The sequence below is a fragment of the Salmo salar genome, chromosome ssa06 (genome assembly GCF_905237065.1).
Source record: "Salmo salar chromosome ssa06, Ssal_v3.1, whole genome shotgun sequence".
NCBI classification, from domain to species: Eukaryota; Metazoa; Chordata; class Actinopteri; order Salmoniformes; family Salmonidae; genus Salmo; species Salmo salar.
The window spans coordinates 30,661,174-30,684,097 of record NC_059447.1 but is presented as its reverse complement, the minus strand read 5'-3'; the positions used below and the strand labels follow the sequence as shown (position 1 = coordinate 30,684,097).

The 22,924-nt window shown below is 40.8% G+C and overlaps 1 long non-coding RNA gene across 2 annotated transcripts; it reads right to left on the bottom strand.

Moving 5' to 3' along the window:
• Positions 1 to 387: 387 nt before the first annotated feature.
• On the bottom strand, positions 388 to 6,505 carry LOC106606952 (uncharacterized). Of its 2 annotated transcripts, none has more exons than XR_001329141.2 (3): positions 5,905 to 6,505; positions 2,796 to 5,291; positions 388 to 2,279 (listed from the first exon to the last, which is right to left on the bottom strand). It is a non-coding gene; the product is annotated as an uncharacterized lncRNA (long non-coding RNA). The 2 variants fall into 2 exon arrangements; XR_001329142.2 differs by having other exon boundaries at positions 2,821 to 5,291; positions 5,905 to 6,504.
• Positions 6,506 to 22,924: the final 16,419 nt, after the last annotated feature.

The window sequence follows — 22,924 nt, the reverse complement described above, 5'->3', positions numbered from 1 at the left end:
GCGGCCGTCAGAAAGTCCAGGACCCAATTGCACAGGGTCGGGGGTGAGACCCAGGGCCTCCAGTTTGATGATGAGCTTGGAGGGTACTATGGTGTTGAATGCTAAGCTGTGGTCGATGAACAGCATTCTTACATAGGTATTCCTTTTGTCCAGATGGGATAGGGCAGTGTGCAGTGTGATGGCGATTGCGTCGTCTGTGGACATGTTGGGGCGGTATGCAAACTGAAGTGGGTCTAGGGTGGCCGGTAAGGTGGCGGTGATATGATCCTTGACTAGTCTCTCGAAGCACTTCATGAGTCAATGAGTCATTCAAAATGTTGAGTCTGTCACATTTTGAAGCTTCTCTTTCTGATATTATTTTTGAGGATAAAACATAAAAAATAAACATTTATTTGAACAAATATTTATTATTTTACACATACTATAAAAGGAGTTATGTGCTGATGCAGTCTTTAAGGATGGACCCAAGTGCTTTAGAGTTTATGTCCCACTTCAACCCAGCACAAATGAAATCCTGGCTGTCTGTACATGACATCTTGTCATTCTACATCATAGGGGTAGAATAAGGTGCATATGCCATTCTTCACTTCCAACTGGAGTTGTTCCAGGGTCCAACAGGTTCCTGGACAGAGGAAAGTATATATATTTTTTTAAACAACAGCCATGTCTTCATCATTATTCATCATCATCAGAAACAGACACACACCGCTTGAACTAAAGCTCAAACCTTCTTTAAAGAAAACAAGGGCCTCTGGTTCACAGTCCAATGAGAAACATGGTCAAACACCCAGAATCCAGAATTCTGTCAACTCCTTAAATTTGTGAGGGTCAAGCTGTCAGTCTAGCGGGACCAGCCATTGGTCAGGTGGATCACCTTTGACCATGTTTGGGTGTCACTTTGGCAAGATGAGCTCTTCGTAAGGCACTGTGAGACTCCCCAGGTACCAGAATATCCAGAAGACCAGGCTGAGGAAGATGAGCAGGGGCCCCGACAGCACAAAGAAGTCCCAGAAACTCAGAGGAGCAAAGATCCCCAGGAAAAATAGGATCAGACCGACAACATCAAAGACCAAAGCCAGGATGAGAAAGAAAACACAGCGACCCATAGAAGAGGTATCCATAGCAGGGACATGGACGCTGTCTGGGTTCCTGTCGGCTGAGGACTTTACAAGAATGAGGAGAGGCCTTTCCAGCCACAACCTTTTTAAAACGCAAGTCGCATTCTTCTGATTTTCAGTACGCCTTCAAATTCTTCCATTGTAGGAAACAGCTGCAAAACTGGTATCCAACCACATCAACAGGTTGTACTACTCTGAATGATCCATTAAAACATAAAAGCCAAATGGTCCAACCTCATTCCTTAGCAATCCCTGACTTGCAGCAATGTAATTACAGTGCTTGAAATGGATCATCTCATTAGATAACTATTTTTTATTTTGGATGCTTACCAAGATCATTGGATGTGTATTTAACATAAATAAAAATCTAATGCACCATGCCTCTGTGTATAAAATAATAATGCATTTGATATGAAAAATATGACATCAGCATATATGTATGACATCTAACATTATGAACAGTGTGGGAAAAGATACTGTATGTTGGGAAGATATATTTCAGTGATTCTATCAGCAGTTTATATTTAGCCTGCAGTAGGCCTACTGGACGCATTCCACAATTATTTACTATTTCATGCTTCCTACATCATGACCGAAAGAGGAACTGCAGTGAAAAACCTCTCCCTTTTAGTACCTTGTTTGACCAGTCAGACAGTCATGGGAGTTTGGTTTACCTCTGTGCAATACCTATTCAACCAAGGACTGCAAAGCAGAGTCAACAGGCCAGGATTAGGTAGCATTAGCACACAGACAGGCAACGCCCTGAGTACAATGACTTGATATGCACACGCTCATTATCAGTCATGTTAGTCAAAACCTATATGTTGGTAAGGCAACTCAAATCTAAAGAATATTAAGAAATAAAATATAAAATAAATCACAACATTAAAAAAATGTTCACATAACATCACATGGCGATTATATTAATAATTGATATATAAATGAAAAACTAAAACAATATAATATGCATTCAGAAAAATATCTACAGTGGCCTATATCCCTAGGACTATGGATCATTTCACCCCATAATGATGAGTGTTTGATTGTCAAGAACTGATGTCCAGACCAGTACTGATAAATGTCCTGAATTGTCTGTAGTCCTATTCCGTGAAGCGTACAGTGTTGAAGGTAGTCTTGGGATCAGAAAGTGCTACGGAGAACCTTGAAAATCAAATGAGAAAATACCAAATCAATAGACTGAAAACATTTGTTCCCGAATACAGATTCATACATTTTCCAGATTATCATTTTACTTTACATTTTACAATTAGGCAATACAGTCCCCTAATTCAGGGTTTCCCAAACTCGGTCCTGCTCCATCTACACGTTTTGGTTTTTGCCCTAGCACTACGCAGCTGATTCAAATAATCAAAGCTTGAGGAATAGTTGGTTATTTGAATCAGCTGTGTAGTGCTAGGGCAAAAACCAAAACGTGCACCCGGGTGGCCCCAGGACCGAGTTTGGGAACCCTTGCCCTAATATGAGTTACCTATGGTGAAGCTAATATTGGTTACCTAGGCCTACCGGTTTTATAATGTTCTTAGAGCAAAATAGCTGAATGAGGTTAGTGTGTTTATCAGAGAGGACTTCTTTTTCATTAGTGAAAATTAAATATAGTTTATTTTCCTGAAATTAGGCACAATGTATTAGAAGCCTAAATCTTATCCCAAAACGTACAATCAGAACAGCCTTTCAACATTACCCCTAGCGAGGGTCTGCACATCCAAGTTCTGTATATCTGGTGTCTGTTTTTCCTTCTCCATCGAAAAGGAGTCCAAGCTGGAGTCATAGCCGCCATTCTGATAACCGAAAGATTTCCCCCAGGTTATTCGAGAGGCGACGTGAACAGGTGAAGGCGTCACAGCTTTAACCTTGTTTTCCTCGGCATACTTTGTGGTTACATGTTCAGGTTTGCATTTTTTGGAAAGCCTCTCAGACAACTTTCTGGCTAACTGTACAAAACTCCGTTTCTTTTTCATTAAGCTTGTTCCCAAGCTGTCTTCTGAGACCTGTATATTTCCCACGTACCACATAATCCACCAAGCCAAACTTATGAAAATTATAATTGAACCACTGTAAATCAAGAAATCGCCATAAAACCTGCCATCGATACGCAAATTGGCAAAAATTCCAATGAACAGGATAATGAAACCAATAACATCAAAACCAATAGCCAGACAAAATAACGGCACACACCCGCCTATGCATCTAAGGTCCATCATTGCGTCGATACACCCTGAAAATAACGGATGGTGCGTCTATTCTGTTCCTCCTATTCTTCTCGCACCCAGAGAGCACACCTGCTGTGAGAGCCGCCCCAACGTGACGTGTTCAGAGCGAAAGGTAGACAGTTCACCATTTATTTTCTTCTTCTTTAAAAAAAAGTCCTTTGTCACGATAACAGACTACAATTTAATTGATCAGCAAACACATAAAATAGACAAACAAAAAGAGCTATACTTTCTTATGGCGCACTTATTTTACAGTAGCCTATTCACCAGAAGTGGTTGTCTCGCATATGGTGTTGTTGCTTGATGCAAATGATGCAGCTTGTGTGCAGGCCAACATAGTTCTTTCGACGTAATGTAATTTGCCAGTCGAATGAGTACTCACCTACAAGTGAAAATACATAAGGGAATGTCGTGGAAATAATAGTCTGCCTACCCTTATACATCAACAAAATCGACCACGTTGATATCATTTGCCACATTTAGACAAACCTAGTCAGTCACATAGGCATTCTGAACAGAAACATAATTATTCTAATAGTATTTTATAGTCACTCTAAAATTGAGGTTGTGTAAAATCAAAGTTTCAGTCCAGTCACGAGAAGGACATTCAAATGCTATGAAAAGTGTGATGTTCTTCACTTCCCCTTGGCACTAAACACTTTCCATTTGTTGGGCCAGTCAAGTGTCACACAGAGATGACATCTAACACACACACATCACTGGAAGTCTGTAATGGCTGTGGATGTGATGAATATAGCCTGCAACTGAAAAGAAAATGCATCCATCACCAAATGTTATTTATTTATTTTACCTTTATTTAACTAGGCAAGTCAGTTAAAAACAAATTCTTATTTTCAATGATGGCCTAGGAACACTGAGTTAACTGCTTTGTTCAGGGGCAGAACAACAGATTTTTACCTTGTCAGCTTGGGTATTCAATCTTGCAACCTTTCGGTTACTGGTCCAACACTCTAACCACTAGGCCACCCCAAATGAGCACTTATGTTATTTATTGAATTATTCATGAGTCAGTAGCCTACCACAAAGGCATGCTGTCAATACTCAATCCTGCTCTCATCAATGTACATGCACACATCTTTCTTCTCAATATGCTTGTCACTCATTCTAATAATTATGCATAAAAGCAGTGGACTACATTTATAATTGTGTTATTTGGCAGCATGGTCATTTTCTAGTACTTTCAAATGCTTAAGAACAAATGCCAAAGAACCACCTGTAACTTGGTTATAATGTATACTTTGTCATGCAGATATTAAAATGCTGTATACATCCGTAGTGGTGGAAGAAAATAGAACGATTCATGTCCTCCTACAAGTTAATTGTCTTTAGAGCAAACATTGATCATGTGAACGTGTAGCCATGATCAGCAGGGAAGTATCGAATCCTCCATTGTACTTTTGGGAAACTAAATGGTCTGATAACCAGACTTTGAGCCTGAGGACTCTCCAGGATCACAGCATACAAGACAGGGATACCCCGCCCGTGCCCACCTCATAATTTAAAGACTGGTTGCCTGTAGTAACTGAAGGGCTTTTTCATGGTGGGCTGCTTCCTGTTCTCCTTGGTGATGGGGATCAGCACCACGCCCACCACCAGCACCATCAGGCCAATGGATACCAGGGCCGGGCCCAGGATGTTGGTGGCCTTCCTGCAGTAGCCAGCAAAATACAGGCCACTCAGGATGAAGCCACAGGCAAAGATGCTGCCCCCGGTGGACATGAGGTGGAATGGGAACCAGTAGATCTCACATGTGCTGCGGGCCGACTCGTTGGTCCAGAGAGACTCGCTGCGGGACAGGCTGAACACGGTGCTTTCTGTCTGGGGAGTGAGCTGCTCCTGGGACTGGGAGTGTAGGGTGCACTCCCCAAGGGGGATGTTCTCTGGTAGTCCAGGCATAGCCTTTAGCCTTACCCCTCCTCACCTGGGAGTCAGTGGAAGAAGGTGAAGGTTCAACAATGACCTCATACATCCCTATCTCTTTCTGTCTATTTTCAGCTGAAGCTGGAATTTAGAGTGGAAATAATTATTACCTAAAGGATAAGGCGTCCAGGTTGGAATAGCTTCTACTCTAAACAATAAAAATGTATACCGGTGTCATATTTTCGAAGTCTGCATTTCACGTTACATTCCTTGTTGTTTCAAATAAAAGGAATGTAAAAAAATCGAATAAAAATGTGAACGACACTAGCGCGTTTGAATGCATCCATTAAGAGGAAATTGCCTCTTGTGCTTCTTGGACGCACCCTATTTTATCTTGGATCTCTCCTCTGTGAGTACAACATGAAGCCGATATCGTATCACCTCAGTGATACACATCAGTGTATCATATCACTTTCACTTAATACTTCAATGTCATGATAAAGGGTCGATATAATACTATACAACAGATTGCAAATTCAAGTTTGTGCCTTACTTTCCAAGCCATAAATCGAACACAGACCACATTACCAACTTTTAGAATGTATTTGCTCTTGGCAAGTCTTGAGAAAATACAACTCAAGGCCAAAATCTAAAGAGATCAGATAAAGACCTACCTTTGAGATGCTGAGTAACTTGCTGCTATGATGTTATCCCTGCGGTGGTAACAGTATCTCAGTGATCTTAGAGACCATTCCAAAAGACAGAGAAAAAAAAATGAATAAAAAGCTTTGGGTGTGGATGTTTGTGGACAGCAAGCCCAGTGTGGCCAGCTGAATGCACTGCAGATAACCTCCAGAAAACAACCCCCACCCCCCCCTTATGGTCTCTCCACCTCCTCAACAGACCCTTCTGACTCCTATTCATGCTAGCCCTCACAGCATCTGCCATGGCTGGTATTAAATTAGTACTGATGATGCTTCCTGCCTGGGCTAGGGGCTTGCCTTGCTGTCCCTAGAGAGCTTTCATCCAGTCTCCCAAGTATTGAGTTGAGCCTTCAGAATTCATGTGAAGATGCATGTCGTGGTTCGAGAAACCTCTTCCCCAGATCCACAGGGTAGTGTTTGTTGATCTGAATGTCTGAAAGCCTTTATAACTGACCAGAAGAGAGAGAGAGAGAGAAGAAATCAATGTACAGGAAGAGTATTAGAGATGAGAGGGGAAAGCAGGGCAGGGCAGTGGAAATGGCTGACATCACCCATCACTGTGACTTCTCATTGCCTCTGTATGGAAATCATCTAGTATTTCTAATTTTATTCTATTTAACCAGGAAAATACCTTTGAGGTTAGAAACCTCATTGGCAGGGGGGACCTGGCAAGAGGTCACTAGGAAGTAGTCAGTGTGTAGACTCAACACAAGAGCATAATACCAGTGGTAAACCGTGGCTATTGGGCCTTCAGTGGGGGAAGAAATCTTCCAAAACATTGTACCAAACAAAAAAATTAAGAAAAACACAGAGACAGCACCCACACTAACGTTACCAGCCACAACTACCACACTGCTTACACAACCTATGGTAGCCTAACACCATCACTATCACACTGATGCTGAAAGGACCGTGACTGTAAAACCGGCGCACTCCATGTAGAAGAGTGCAGTTTTTGTTAAACACATAGGCCAATAGAAAGACAGCAGTCACACACAGCATTATGTTAAAGAATACACCAGTAAGTCCCAATCATAAGAACACAAAAACATTAGGCTAAGCAATTCCAAATCTAAGTGTACAACCATTACATCCCATTGCAAACATGATTATCATGTTCGGTACACAAAGTTACCAGTGATCTAAAGTTTAAGTGCAACAATGTTTCACACGCATAACACATTATTTTCAAAGAGATAGCTAACAACAGCAAGTGAACTGCAATTTGAAAAAATAATAGTTCCAATCACTAGATGAGGATCATTTGAAATGTTACTTCTTGTTGAAAGTTGATCTCTTCGAAAACACCTGCTACTTAAGCCGCCATCGCACACCAGTCTACAGCAAAAACTAGCTAGCTTAGACCTTGGGAAAACTACTGCTCTTGAGAAGGTGGAAGTTTCCATAGGTTTCTGTAAAAATAGTCTCACCCATTACAAGTAAAAATGTGATTGATTGATTCCACATTCACTCCAAAATTTTGCTCGAATACAGTTGAATGGAAGATTATTTCTATCAAGCTTCTGAGGGCCAAGCCAATATTGACCTATCTAGATAGATTTATCTCCCCAGAGCACCAAAGAAAAATGATCAGTGCTATCCAGGATCTTTGGGACATACCTACCCTAAACACTAACACTAACACTAACACTAACAATAACACTAACAATAACCCTAATGTAACGCTTGGGCGTAGTGGGTGCAGAGTCAGGAGCAGGAAGCAGAGAATGCAGGGTAGTGTTTTTAATAACACACAACGGCAAAACACAAGCCGCCCCAACAGCGAACTAGGGCGCACACAAAACCAAAGTGCCCAAACACATGGGACAGCAAAGGTTGGCGCAAAATACGCACTAGCACCTCAAAATACAATGAGCGTGCAACAACAAGCTACACACAGATCAAATAATCCCGCACACAGAGCAGGCGGGCCTCCTGGCTAAAATAGCCCGGCTAATCAGCCCAAACCAAAAACAGGTGCACACAATAAACGGAAAGGGGGAAAAGGGAATCAGTGGCAGCTAGTAGGCCGGCGACGACGACCGCCGAGCCCCACCCGAACAGGAGGGGGAGCTACCTACGGTAGGAGTCGTGACACCTAACCCTAAACCTAACCCTGATTGGATCTTTTTTCTCCTCAGTTTGAACCGTTTCCTATCCAACACAAACTGAAGAGATTACATCAGAATGCCATTGAAATTAAAACAACATTTATATATAAAAAATACAACAATTATTTTATAAATCCTTGGCCTTCTCTGAAGGTGTAGAAGGCATTGACGTATAAAAGAAGTGAAGACTGCTTCCAGAATGGACACCATTGTTTTCAACTTAATCTACTCGCGTTCGCATAACTCGTTTTGTGGTTGCTGCTATATGCTTTGCAAAGCTTATAATGCCTGTGCTCTACCAAAGGTGGCACAAAGGTGATAACAAAAATGTATTTTGTGGATTTTTTTTATTCGACTTCTCTATGGGGCCATCAACGGGAATATCTTTTTGGGCTCAACTTCAGCTAAACTGCAGTATTGAAAGTGCCCTCTGAGCACAGTGGATAGTGTGCTTCCAGACCGGAACCCTGGCCCCTGGTAGAGGGCCTTGACGGTTCCCACTGCACAATACAATACATTCACAATGGTCATCAACATTTTACTCTATCAGACCTTTAAACTCAGCAAGAAATACCCTCTCCTGCAATTTTAAGTTATTTTGCAGCTCGTTCCAAGACCAAGGAGCATTGTAGGAAAATGAAAATGTTCCACTTTCAGTCCTGGTCTTAGAAACTGTGAAAGATAGTATCAGCTGAGAACAGGTTGGAGACTATAAATTAGTTAGGAGCACAGATACTGTAAGTAGGCAATAGTCCAAGCACTGCTTTTTACACAAAGATGCACCAGTGCTTCAGACTTTTCATAGGAAGGGAGGGCCACTTCACCATGTCGTATAGATCACAGTGATGGGTGAGTGGTCATGCATTTGTTATAAATCTAAGCACCCCGTGATACACAGTGTCCAGTATCTTAAGGGTGCTGGATGAGGCTTGCATGTAAACAATATCCATATATTGGAGGATGTAAATATTGTTCAGGGAAAAAAGGATAAATGAAATATATTATCAGACTGGAGAAAGTGCCCTAAGACTCAGCAGATGCATCAAAAGGTGTGAAAATATCTGTTAACTGTACTAATTTCTTTGTTGTGTTAATTAAAGGTACACTGTAAAGTGGTTTCCATGAATTTGACAGTAACTTACAGGTTGCTTGTGGCAAGTAAAATTCTGTATTTCATATTACCTACTGTAATATAAATACGGTATAAAAAAATCAAAAATAATCAAAAAACAAACACAAAAAAAATAATATATATATATATATCAAATAATAAAAAATAAATAAATAAAAATAAAGATTTTTTAAAATAAAAACAAAAAAATATCGATTTGATTTATATAGCCCTTCTTTCATCAGCTGATATCTCAAAGTGCTGTACAGAAAACCAGCCTAAAACCCCAAACAGCAAGCAATGCAGGTGTAGAAGCACGGTGGCTAGGAAAAACTCCCTAGAAAGGCCAAAACCTAGGAAGAAACCTAGAGAGGAACCAGGCTATGAGGGGTGGCCAGTCCTCTTCTGGCTGTGCCGGGTGGAGATTATAACAGAAGATGGCCAAGATGTTCAAGTGTTCATAAATGACCGCATGGTCAAATAATAATAATCATAGTAGTTGTCGAGGGTGCAACAAGTCAGCAACTCAAGAGTAAGTGTCAGTTGGCTTTTTCATAGCCGATCTTTGATCCTGCTGTCTCTAGAGAGTTGAAAACAGCAGGTCTGGGACAGGTAGCACGTCTGGTGAACAGGTCAGGGTTCCATAGCCGCAGGCAGAACAGTTGAAACTGGAGCAGCAGCACGGCCAGGTGGACTGGGGACAGCAAGGAGTTATCATGCCAGGTAGTCCTGAGGCATGGTCCTAGGGCTCAGGTCCTCCGAGAGAGAGAAAGAAAGAAAGAGAGAAAGAAAGAGAGAATTAGAGAGAGCATATTTAAATTCACACAGGACACCGGATAAGACAAGAGAAATACTCCAGATGTAACAGACTGACCCTAGCCCCCCGACACATAAACTACTACAGCATAAATACTGGAGGCTGAGACAGGAGGGGTCAGGAGACACTGTGGCCCCATCCGATGATACCCCCGGACAGGGCCAAACAGGCAGGATATAACCCCACCCACTTTGCCAAATCACAGCCCCCACACCACTAGAGGGATATCTCCAACCACCAACTTACCATCCTGAGACAAGGCCGAGTATAGCCCACAAAGTATCGAAGCAAGTACTGTGTAATGACACTGTACAATACTGTAAAATGTATTGTATTATGATGTAAAAAAGGAAATGCTACCGTAATTAGAATGAATGAATGGATAACTGAAATTCATTGAGGGGAGGGGTTTGTATTTCAGAGTATTTTGGTTAGCTGCTAGGTAAAGTGTTTACACATTACAACATATCAATTAATATTTGGTGTTTTATATAACTTGCACTTCTAGGGGCCTTAAGAAAGGCTTCCATCTGGTTGCGACTACAGTGCCAAACAGACCAAAATGACATGACATTTAAGGTTTAAGACTCCAATCTGTCCCCTAAATATTTTAAGTTCATAGGGCATTATAATCACATGCGAGTTATATTGGTACATCATTCTCAGTCGTGGGTGCAACAAATATAGCCTCTTACAAGACCCGCATCATAATATGTTAATGAGCCAGAAACAACAATACCGTGCACCCACTAGTGGTCAAAAGTGTTTTGCCTCTCACAATGCATCATAATTTACAGTATGATGCAGTAAAATGTTAAAGTTTTTTTTACTGTCGATAATAACAAAAATTACAGTATAAATGACAGTTTTCTGTTAGAGTTTAGGTAATGTTATTTTCAATACTTGATCATTGTCTAAACTCCAACTATTTGTAATGCACCCATCTATAGCTAATAATTGACTTTAGTCAGGTTGTTGAGTCAATATACATTCTTTCCTCATTGGTGTTCCATTGAAGTGCCCTGTTATGATCTCATCGCTTACAGTTAGTTTAGCTTGGCACATTGTATGTTGACTTGGGAAAAAACTTGGTGACAGTTGGTGACGATTGATCTTTGCAACATAATCCCTTTGTTTAATTCAATCAGGATTCACAAAGAGCTCCTTGGCAGGGAAAATGGCTCATTCGAATTGGCTAGAATTTGCTATAGAAAAACAAAATTTGCACAAGTGCTCACTATTGAATTATTCTCATGTTTCTCTGTCATGAGTCGTGACTGCACCATGTGAATGACTCGTGCTCCCTGACTGGGTGTGTTCTTACAATGTTAAGCAAAAATTCCATATTGTGTAGTCAATAATGTATTTGTGATGCAGTAGGCAATATTACCCATTAGAGGGCAATGCTGGTCTTTACTAGGTTTTGCTATATAGGCTCTGCGTTAGAGATTTTGCACCAGGATTCATACTTGCGTCCTCCACCTAGCAGAATTACCACTCAGAATGTAACAGTTTTGTGCACCGCTATATGTGAGACATGTATTAGCGGTTGCCTCTAATGTGCCAGCTTCTGCTTATGATGTGTTAAATCTATCTTAAATGGTCCATTTACTTTGGTCGTAGACACCTAGAGTAGTCACCCACTGACACTCATTTATTATTACCTCATATTCTCTCAATAAACTTAGTTAAATGGATGAAGAGAAAAAAGACATGACTGTTGACTGGTCAATTGTAGTGTGTATACTATTTGCAGACATGTGCATCAAAGATACACGGGGAGGGAGAAAGAGAAAAATACATTTGGACGAATAAAGTCAAACTGACTCTTGATCCTAAACAGCTCATCATTAAATATCGATGAACCCTCCAGAGTCAGCTACATCCACTCAGCCTCAGACATAAATAGCATTCAGAAGAATACAATGATCTGTCTCACTATCACTGCAGACCCAGGTGACCTTGAGACTAATTATTCTCTATGGCAAGTTTGCATCATTTGCTAGAAAGGCCCACAGGAGGAGCCATGCTCCCTGGTTGATGGCAAACAACAGCCGCAGCACTAATTCAACTCATCCACTCGACTGCTGAGAGAGGCTGCATGGGATGAGACCCTTCAGGTTTTGAAGATTCATTTGTCTCTTATTCACAAAGTACACCTATACCTGTTTGATCCAAATTCTGCGTTTCCCCTCTGTCTCACCTTCTCCTCAAAGGAAATAGATCATATTACATTTATTTGGTAGGCTGGATTTACTTATACTTTATTGCTCTCCCATATCCTTTGACAAGGCCTCTGTATTTATTTCTCGCTACTTAAGAGAAACAGTAGCACACCACTCAACAGTCTCGTATTATAGTGTATGTAAATCTGGGACACTCCATTTAGTATGATAGGTTACGTTTGGTATGGCTACACAAGACAGATGGTTACTTAAGGCAAAAACTTAAGGTGGGTGGTTTGTCGGGGTGGATGGGTAAGTGTATAACACAAACATCTAGCAACCCAAAGGTTGCATGTTGAAATCTCATCATGGACAACTTTAGAATTTTAGCTAATTAGCAACTTTTCAACTACTTACTACTTTTTTGCTACTTTGCAACTACTTAGCAAGTTAGCTAACCCTAACCCTAACCTTAACCCTTTTAGCTAACCCTTCCCCTAACCCTAACCCTTCAACCTAACTCCCAAACTTAACCCTAACCTTAGCCCTAACCCCTAACCCAAGCTAATGTTATCGACCTAGCTAGAATTCATAACATATCATAAGTTTAGCAAATTCGTAACATATTGTACATTTAGCAAATTCATAACATATAATACAAATTGTAATCCATAACATATCATATGAAATGGGTGATGGACATTCACAAATTAATACATACCATACGAAATGTAACATATCATACTAAATGGATTATCACTGGTTTACATAAGGAATAATGCGAAATGCTCTGAGACCAGGTTGCACTCAAAGGAGAGGCATATGTAGTCTCCTGATGCTTCTTGTTCCTGGCTCCCATGCTATTGTGAAATCATTGTCTTGCCCTGTGTGTGTCAGGTGTGTCAGGGAGATAGATAGACAAAGAGAGAGAAAGAAAGAGAGACAGAGGGAGTAACAAAGAGAGAAACAGAGAGAGAGAGAGAGAGAGAGAGAGAGAGAGAGAGAGAGCACTAATGCATGCAGTTGGGAAGGTGTGGATTGTATAAACAGATCAATAGCTCAGGCAGGTCTTATTTCTGACAGATTTGTTTTCCCAGTCTGGTAATTGGCAGGGATGGAGCCCGCTACACTCCCTGGTTGATCTCAAGGTGCTCTGTTTGCCTTCTTTGCTGATGTCTGCCTTGGATTGTTCGTTGAAGGTTGTTGATGGCTTCCGATTGAACTGAGACTGGCCACATGGTTTGGCTCTATATTAAAGTATGGGGGCTCACTGAGGATTAAGTTTAAGAAAGCTGTCTTTCATTATATCCTCTTTGAATCTTTAAATCTCTTACGAGCCTGGCCTTATCTATTAGTAATGGTGAAGGATCAGACCCATCTCTTCATCTTCAGTCAGTGCATTTTTTTCTCTCTCTAGCTGAGTGGTTACTATCATGGGTAAAACCAAACCCTTCAGGTTATGTCTCTCGGATTACATTTTCTGAATGTAATTCGACAGAGAAGATAAGAATCATTATGCAAACAGAATTATGAAAAAGGTCACAGTCAGTTTTGAGTTCCAGGGATTCTAAATAGCCTTTTTGAAAGTGAGTTGCTTAGGTAACTTTTTGGGACATGCCCTGTAGGTGTCATCTCAGTTAAAACTCTGTCACTGCTGTTCTGCACGAGTGCAGTTCTTTCAAGGAGAAATACAACCATTCAGGCAGAACAGAAGACTTTCTTTATGGCAGAGGCTATGCTCGTATGGCACCATCAGAGACCTAGATGAACTCACTCCGGAAGATTCTAAAGTTGGAAGATTCAGAATATTTTCATTTAATTAGTCGGTGGTGACTCGACATCTTCCATAGTGGTTGAGATGGGCCATGGATATACTCCGACTGTCAGTTGGAACACTTGGCCCCAGTGTTGTTGGATATGTGGAGTGAGAGGCTGAGAAGCTCTAGTCAGCCCAACCTACACTACTGTCAGCATCCCCTAGATGTCATTTGAGGTAAAGACGCTTTCAAGAGTGCCGATGCCGATGTTCTCTGCAGCCTTACACTTGAAAATGAAAATGAATTTAGCAAAGACAATACGATTTTAGAGGACTGCCGTACATCCAACTCCCATTCACACAGACCTCAGTCCACTCTGAGTCCCAAACAAAAAGATTGAATGGCCTTTGGCGGCTAACAAACTTTTATTGTCTGCCATCCTTTCTGCTCTATATAATCCCCTTAAAAGCAATAAAGCCTGTGTGGTGTCAGCACCAAAGTGGGGTTGAGAGAGTTTCATTCAGAGGTTGCAAGCTGTCCACGTCGGGTAAAGCAATATACTGCAAGTTATGATTGTGCTTCATGAGAATCTGACCTCTAATTCCAGGTATTAAGAGAAAGGCTAATGGTATCAAAGGGTCAGACCATCCTGAGCCATGGGAAATAAGAGCAATCGATAAGGGGTCAAAGAGATAAACAAGGTGCAGGCAACCCAGAAGTACGTATCTCTGCCTGTAAATATCTCTGTTCTCTGGCCAACAACACTTTATCATGCCAGTGCTGTAGATTTATACCCTTGAAGGATGCCCATGAAGTAAGGAAAGGTCTGCCTGTGACACTAGAGGTCAAAGGGTACAGTATATTACCAACTGTGTGGGGAGAAGGGTTTGTTTGTCTCGACACTGCCAAGCTATGGCGAAGGATGTGTCTCCCTTGGACAGCCCACCCCCCGCGGACGTAACCTCCTAGCCGTAACTATAGAAGCTTTTGATATGCTAATCCCCCTGTGAGCGGTGGGTCCAGTCGATAGTATTGATCCAACATGCCCATCAGCATTGTGGAGAAGGTCCCTCGTTCTCATGGGAAAGTGCTCTACCATCCCTCCTCATTCTTACAGACCTCGATGACTTGTTTGTACCAAAAGAGGCACGGAGTGCTCAGAGTTTAGTCAGGGCTAACCTTCAATGACAGCTTGATGGCTAAGGCAGTGCAGATGTTGAAGCCTAATAAAGACAAAGGAGGTCTATTTTGCCTCATGCTTAAAATCCAGTATGGCCGCTAGACTGTTACCTGTTAGTATTCTCTGTGGGGTATGTAGCCTTGCAGACTTTAAATTAACAGGGAACTGTTAGAAAAATACTTATGTTAGTATGTAGAAAGTAAGTATAACGTTTTCACTCTAAAGTATTGCTTTTAAAGGGAATTTGCAACATGTTGGTATATATTGAACACTTGGCCTCTGTCACAATGGCTTCTCTAAATAGATTTGTGAGTGGATGTATTTTTATCTTCAAATGCTTTTGAATGTCAGTCTTAGGGGAAGGTTCATCTTTGTGTCCAAGTGCAACCTCCTCCATTTTGAAGTGAGAGGGAACATGGCAGTTGGATATTACACTGCCCAGACAGAAACCCTAGAGACTAGCTTTCAATAACAATAAGAGGTGGCTAGCTGATGTGGCTCTCTGTCCCCTCAAACCAATGTGTGTCCTCATGAGGTTAATTCATTACATTGCTTCACATCTTGTTAGATTATGCTGGACTTCCCATTCAGCAAAGGCTAACTATTGCTGTCAGCATCTATTCATCCTTGAAATGTGTAGGTGGCTGACATTCACAGTTTTTCGCAGATTGTTTTCACAACCATTTACAAAGTGTTCAGATCGCACCAATAGCCTCAATGATTAAAAACCCTACAAATAGCAACAAATGGATCTAAGACAACAAGTGAATGTTGTTCATGTCAAAACTGGTAACTATCAAACTCTTCCAAGATATATTGCCTAATGGTGGCTGTTGTCAGGCAAGTCGGTTACTGGACACCATGAAATGTATATGAAATGTATACACTGAGAATACAAAACATTAAGAACACCTGCTCTTTCCATGACAGACTGACCAGGTGAATCCAGGTGAAAGCTATGATCCCGTGCCTTTGAACGGGGTGTCAAGAACTGCAACGCTGTTGTTGTTTTTTCACGCTCAACAGTGTCCCTTGTGTATCAAGAATGGTCCTATGTTTGATATACTCATTGAACCTTTTGGGTAATATTTCACATTGATCAATTCCTTTGGCTGTGAAAGACTCACATTTTAGTTTAAAGACTTTGTTGTTCTGTTCAGGCTCCAATTCTGATCTGTCCAGACAAAGGAACACTTATGCCCCAGGATTATATCGATAATATAGATTTTGTCTCTTATTTTCATCCTTTTTTTGAGAGAATATAGATTTCTTTATTTCCTCACCAAAAAGGGAATGAAAATGTCATCACAGTGACCCCTCAAGACAAATCTCCTCATGTTATTACATAATGTATTTGTTTCTTAATCTGAATATAACTGATGTATATCATTCAATCAATCTAAGTATGATACTGTAACACATTTCATATTGGGTTAAAATATGATAGTCACAGCTTTTTGATTTATAGCCTTGTCAATGTACTCTGGAGATTTGTTTTATGAGAAACAGTTTTTGGTGGTACGTAATAACATGCTGAACATTGTCAGTATTAACTTATTCTAGGAAGCCTTAATTGTTCTGCTCTCACAGTTCATTATAAAGTGGTGTTTACTGAAGGACTAAGATACTGAATAATTCATGAGAGTGTTTTTCTTCCTTTGTATCAGTTTTTGCCTTCTACAAACTGTCTTCCTGCATTTTAATCATTGTTAAGCCTCTTCAGACTTCAGGGACAGCTCAGCCATAATAATAAAAAATAATTTGACCTTAACGCTGTTATCTTTTCACAATGGGAAATGCACATTCCTTACTTCTGTGTGGTGTTTATCAAATAACATATTAGTCATAGCTTCAAAACCAGTTTAAAGGTCAGTATACAATTTATTTTAAAAAGATCTTAAGTTTTACCCTCTCCCTTTCTCTCCAGAGTTGACAGAGCAGCTTCAGTGTACTTTGACTCAATACTAAAGGGATTCTTCACATTCAATAATTAAGATAAGTTGAAAGGTGTGTTCTCCAGTGTGGACTCATAATGGTGAAAGAGTGACAAAGGAAGGTTGAGTCTTTTAGAGGTGGTGTTTAGGCTTTTTAATAATCCACACTCCATGGATTTCACTCCTGCAGAAATCAAGGTCACGGAGTGTCTTCAGAATCTAGGACGCCTCGCCCTGTGAGACCTGCCGTTCATCTCACACCTATTATCATGGTGTGGTGGCAGAACGGTGGGTCCAGCACGTGTAGACCGTGTGCACCACAATACTGCTATGTCAGTTGCAATTGGAGATAACAGGATGTTCATTGTGTAGGCAAAATGGTCAGACCTCCTTAAAGTTTACTACGCAATCTGCTCAAATGTTAGTCGGATATTTGTTGCACAGGGTATAGTGAAATGGGACATGGGGACTTTGATAGGAGTTTTGGTAGATTGAAGTGGAATTTTGTGCATATATGCCAACCATTCTAGTTGAATTTCATAAACCTGTGTGTTCATTTGTGTGTGTGTGCGCGTGTTAAATATACCTAGTGCTTGGCGAATGGGTCTTAGGCCTCATGTTGCACTCTCCACTCCAGCATTGTTGATTAATGGATTGGCTTTGTGAACTTTTGAACTACCGATCTGCTGGAGGCCTTTCAGCGTTGTTTGCTTTAGAGAAACTTAAAAGGGAACAAGAGTATTTTTCATTTTGTGTGCTCCCGCAGTGAATTCCTCTGAGGGATCTCAGCCTAGTTCCCTAGATTAAATTGTTCTGCCATAGAGGGGAGCTGTTAAACTAGCAGAGAGCTCTTGCAAAAGTAAATTGCCCCCTTTGCAAATATTAAAAAATATAGAGTGAACACACTTCTTAAGACCTTCATGGCCCTTGATGAGAATGTGTTTGTTGCACGCTGTGCACACAAGTGGAACCACAAGAAGTTATGTAATACAGTGAGTCATGAGAGGATTTCTCTCTCTTTCTCTCTTCACGCGCACACACACCAGGGGCGAAAATCTGATATCAACTTTTGAGGGGACAATTACATGAAATTTTCTCAAGAGCAATTCCTGAGGGGGACACCAAAAGTAGTGCTGTAACACATAGCCTACATTGTAATATGGTAAATGTATATTGAGGAACCAAAGAAATAAGGTGTTTGCCGTACTCCTAACTACCGGTACCCAAAACTACACAACTAATCACAACAGCAATACCATTGCCTTTAACAAATCTTAGTTCAGTCACCAGTTTAAGTTGAGAGTGGGGGTATCCATGGCATTTTCCAATTATGTTCCTGTTTTACAAGTCAAAAAAATTGAGAACCTTTCATAATGTTGCCAAACAAAGACTCAACAAACTTACCTGAGACTCCCTGTCTCTTCCAGTCTGTCCCTGCATATCTGTCCCCAACTCTGCTGTCTGTGTGCCATCTGTTGCCTGCTCTGCCTAATGACATCATTGTGAAACATTTCCATTAGAATTTCATTTCTTTCTTATGAACATTTTATCAACTAGTCTTTGAGAAATTAGGCTACTAGGGTTCTTACTATGCGTTTTGGTGCATTGAAAAATACTCTGATGTCCGTCTTATTTTTCTGCCATTTTTCTACCTGGCTGGCTGGCTGGCTACACACACAGTGTGTAGGTTATTTACAGTAGGAGATGGGCTTCTATCATCTTCAATCATTCTATTTGGGCTTCGATCTAAAAGGTAGCTAGCAAATGTGAAACGGATTAAAATGACAAGAGTTGACAGCTGTATGAGTTCACCATTTACACAACATATGCTGCAACCTTTTGTAATTTTAATAGTTTGTTTCATATTGGCTGGCTTCCAACAATAGCTGAATTTGCAATGCTAGCGAGCACCAATTCAGTTTCAGTGGTGTTTGCTATAATCTTTGCTACCCGGGTTAAATAAAGGTGAAATAAAATAAATAAATAAATAAAAGTTCACTTGCGACAATTTAGCTTTTGCAACGAGACCATTAAATATATTTAAGACAATGGTAGAAGAGAGTGTAGTTCTGTTCAGTTTGGATTTCAGTTTATCGCTAACCTTATCACAGGGACTTTGAAGCACTAACTTACATCATCTGCATGCTGATTCCATCTTTGACGAAGCCACATAAATGGAATAGGCACTAGCTGGCTTAATAGTTAATATTTGCGCTCTAGCTCTGCATATTCAGCTAGTGTGTGTGTGCGATTGACTGGATTAACCTCACGTCAGTTACGTGCATTGAGTGCCTTTCAGACAGTAGCTACGACCCCTCTGTTACCTTGCCAACTAAGGAACTGGCAGTGGATCAAACAATTGTGAGGCAAAGGGTGGGGGGGTTGCAATCTTTTGAAACTTAAAAACACGCTATTAAGTGTCTATAATCAGCACAATTGCTTTCATTGCGTATTATTAATATTATTTAAATTACATAGTTATGTTTCAGTGATATATTGGGGGGGGACAAATCATATTTTTCCCAGGATGGGGGGGGTCGTGTGTCCCCCGTCCCCCCCGGGATTTCCGCCCCTGGCACACACACACACACACACACACACACACACACACACACACAATGGAAAACACCTCTGTTGGTGGTTAGTCCCGCATCTTGTTGACAGAGGAAGGTGCTGTGAACGCTCCATTTACAGCATATTAAACTACATGGAGGCTAAGACCTCGACTTTAGTTCTCTCTTTAGACAGAGGAAACAGGTCCCAGTTCTCCTGCTCCTCTGTTACCATCAGAAACAGTGTAGTTGATTTAAACAATCCTGCTCAGTTGAGAGATCGAAATTTACACAACAGTTACCCGGAAGAAGATGGGGGAGGCTCATGCTTTTTAAATTTCAGTCAGGGGGAAGATTTAGTATTTTTTAAATTTAGTCCAGGGGAGGATCATGTAATTGATTAAACATTTTAAATTTAACTAGGCAAGTCAGTTAAGAACAAATTCTTATTTACAATGACAGCCTACCCCTGCCAAACTCAGACGATACTGCGCCAATTATACACTGCCTTAAGGGACTCCCAATCATGGCCAGATGTGATGCAGCCTGGATTTGAACCAGAGACTGCAGCGATGTCTCTTGCACTGAGATGCAGTGCCTTAGACCGCTACGCCACTCAGGAGCCCACAAAATTGCTCAGGGTTTGAGAATTAGTTGGTTATTATAGTACCTCACGTGTGCCCGATGATGCCCCTCATCCCTGATTCTCTACTGGACGCGCAATATCAACTGCGCCTAGTGTGGTCTCAATCAAATGATCCATAGCCTATTCTATAGGCTATAGGCCTAGGTTATACGAAGAGCATGCTTGGAGAAGCACAGGGCAAAGTTATATTTCCTAAGAAATTGTACTTCCTTCCCGAGTTTTTGAGCTGCTGGGATCGTGTATATAAAATAGGCTACACTACGTTACACACTGCAATTCCCAATCATGAGCCTCGGCCTGCCCTTCTCTTGCTTTGTGCTGCCAAACCAATGATTGTGCTGTGTATGGTGGCACTTCAGGAGGCGAGGCAATTTGCAACAACAAAAAAAGAAACAATATCTGTGCACGCTGACTAGGCCGACTGATGTCCTGTTCAGTTTGAGAGGGAGAGTGTGAAGATGAGAAGGAGGACCGAAGGTAAGCATGCTGACCGGATGTAAGCATGCTACAGCTATAATTCATTTAAATAAAAACAATATGTTTCGTTGCCCACAATGAAGCTATTTATCAGAGTTATTGACCTCACAATAAGCCATATTCTAGTATTTTACATAACTTACATTACTATGAAGCGGCAGTCGCTGAGATGACAGCACATGGGTGCTGAAAGTAGGCTAATTCGAGGAGGCCTAATTAATTTAAACAGTCTTCATTTTAATTTGACTTTAGGCTACTAACATGAGGGCTTTGTGATGGAGCCTATTTCCTTCTATTCAAGAAATAAGAGGTAGGCCTACCTGTTTGACAGACAAAATTATAGTCTACTATCTATAGATTTTGTCAGCCAATTTCTTCAGTCACCGTTAGGGTTTAATATTTTCTGGTATTTTACAAATGTTCCATCACAAAAATAAATCACTTTTTTCCCGGTATTTCCCGACAAAACCAGAAGTGTCATTCAAAAGCGTATAAATACTGTATATCTGGATTTGATTAGAGCTTTGATTGGCATGAAACTTCCAGCCTGATGCTACCTGAGTCTGATGAAGGGAACCCTGTTGTGCTTGAATGTGAGATTCCTGTACAAGAAGGGCTAGCTTTGCACTAGTAGCTAAGCTAAAAAAGGGAGAGCAGACATCTTTCCTTTGTTCACACTGAAATCCCGCACCATGTGGAAATCCCGTTGATTTCAGTTTTCAGGGATAAGTGACCACTGGTGGTGAAGGTTCGCCAGTAATTTAAAAAAAGAACATTTAATGTGAGGGCACATGCCTTCTCACCTCTGTTACATGGATTACACTGTATAATATCCAACGGATCTCAAATTATTGGATAAGTTGTCTCATTCAATTTAACAAGGAAGTTAAATTGCCAAACAAACATTTTTCCAGGTTGATCATTTGGATAAGGACCAAATTAGTTTGTTCCAACCAATGAGACAATTTAAACATTCCCACATTAACCTAGATACAGCAACACTTTCAGGTTAATTAAAGTTTAATTCCCAAACGGCCTATACAGGTATGATTAATCAATAACATTGATTAATCAATTAAAATTGCTTTTGCAAGTTTATTAATAGCCCAACTTCCACATTACTGATCCAGCATTGATGATTCATTGACGTCTATAAACTGATAAAAATTGTTTGTGCAGCTTCCAACATCCCAAACTTTACATACATTTAAATAGCTAATAATCATAATAATGAGCAAGCTGTCAGATGTGGTGCCACCCATTCCCTCACTAATAAGTGAACCCTCACCCACAGAAAGATCGATCACTGACCTCAGCAGCGATGGAAACCCTAACTATGCCGAAAGGCTGAGAATGTTAGACCAATCAGTCAATCAAATTTATTTATAAAGCCCTTGTTACGTCAGCTGATGTCACAAAGTGCTGTCCAGAAATCCAGCCTAAAACCCCAAACAGCAAGCAATGTATTTGAAGAAGCACGGAGGCTTGCAAAAATTCCCTAGAAAGGCCAGAACCTAGGAAGAAACCTAGAGGGGAACCAGGCTATGAGGGGTGGCCAGTCCTCTTCTGGCTGTGCCGGGTGGAGATTATAACAGAACATGGCCAAGATGTTCAAATGTTCATAGATGACCAGCAGGGTCAGCAGGGTCAGAACACTTGAAACTGGAGCAGCAGCACGACCAGGTGGACTGGGGACAGCAAGGAGTCATCAGGCCAGGTAGTCCTGAGGCATGGTCCTAGGGCTCAGGTCCTCCGAGAGAAAGAGAGAGAGAGAGAGAGAGAGAGAGAGAGAGAGAGAGAGAGAGAGAGAGAAGTTAGAAGCTTAATATGCATAACCTATCATTTATTAGCTAAATATAATGATAATACTGCATTGAATGTATTACTTGAAAGAGGTCATCTAGGACACACATATATATATATATATATATATATATATATATATACATCAATCTTGAAGTGGATTATCTATTTTGGATGCAATTTGAATTGATGGAGAGAGAAAGACTCAAATCAAATGTTATTGGTCACATACACATATTTAGCAGATGTTATTGCGGGTGTAGCGAAATGCTTGTGTTTCTAGCTCCAACAGTGCAGTAGTAACAGTTCACAACAATACACACTAATCTAAAAGTAAATGGAATTTAGAAATATATAAATATTAGATCGACCAATGTTGGAGGGGATTTGACAAAAATACAGTAGAATAGAATACAGTATATACATATGAGATGAGT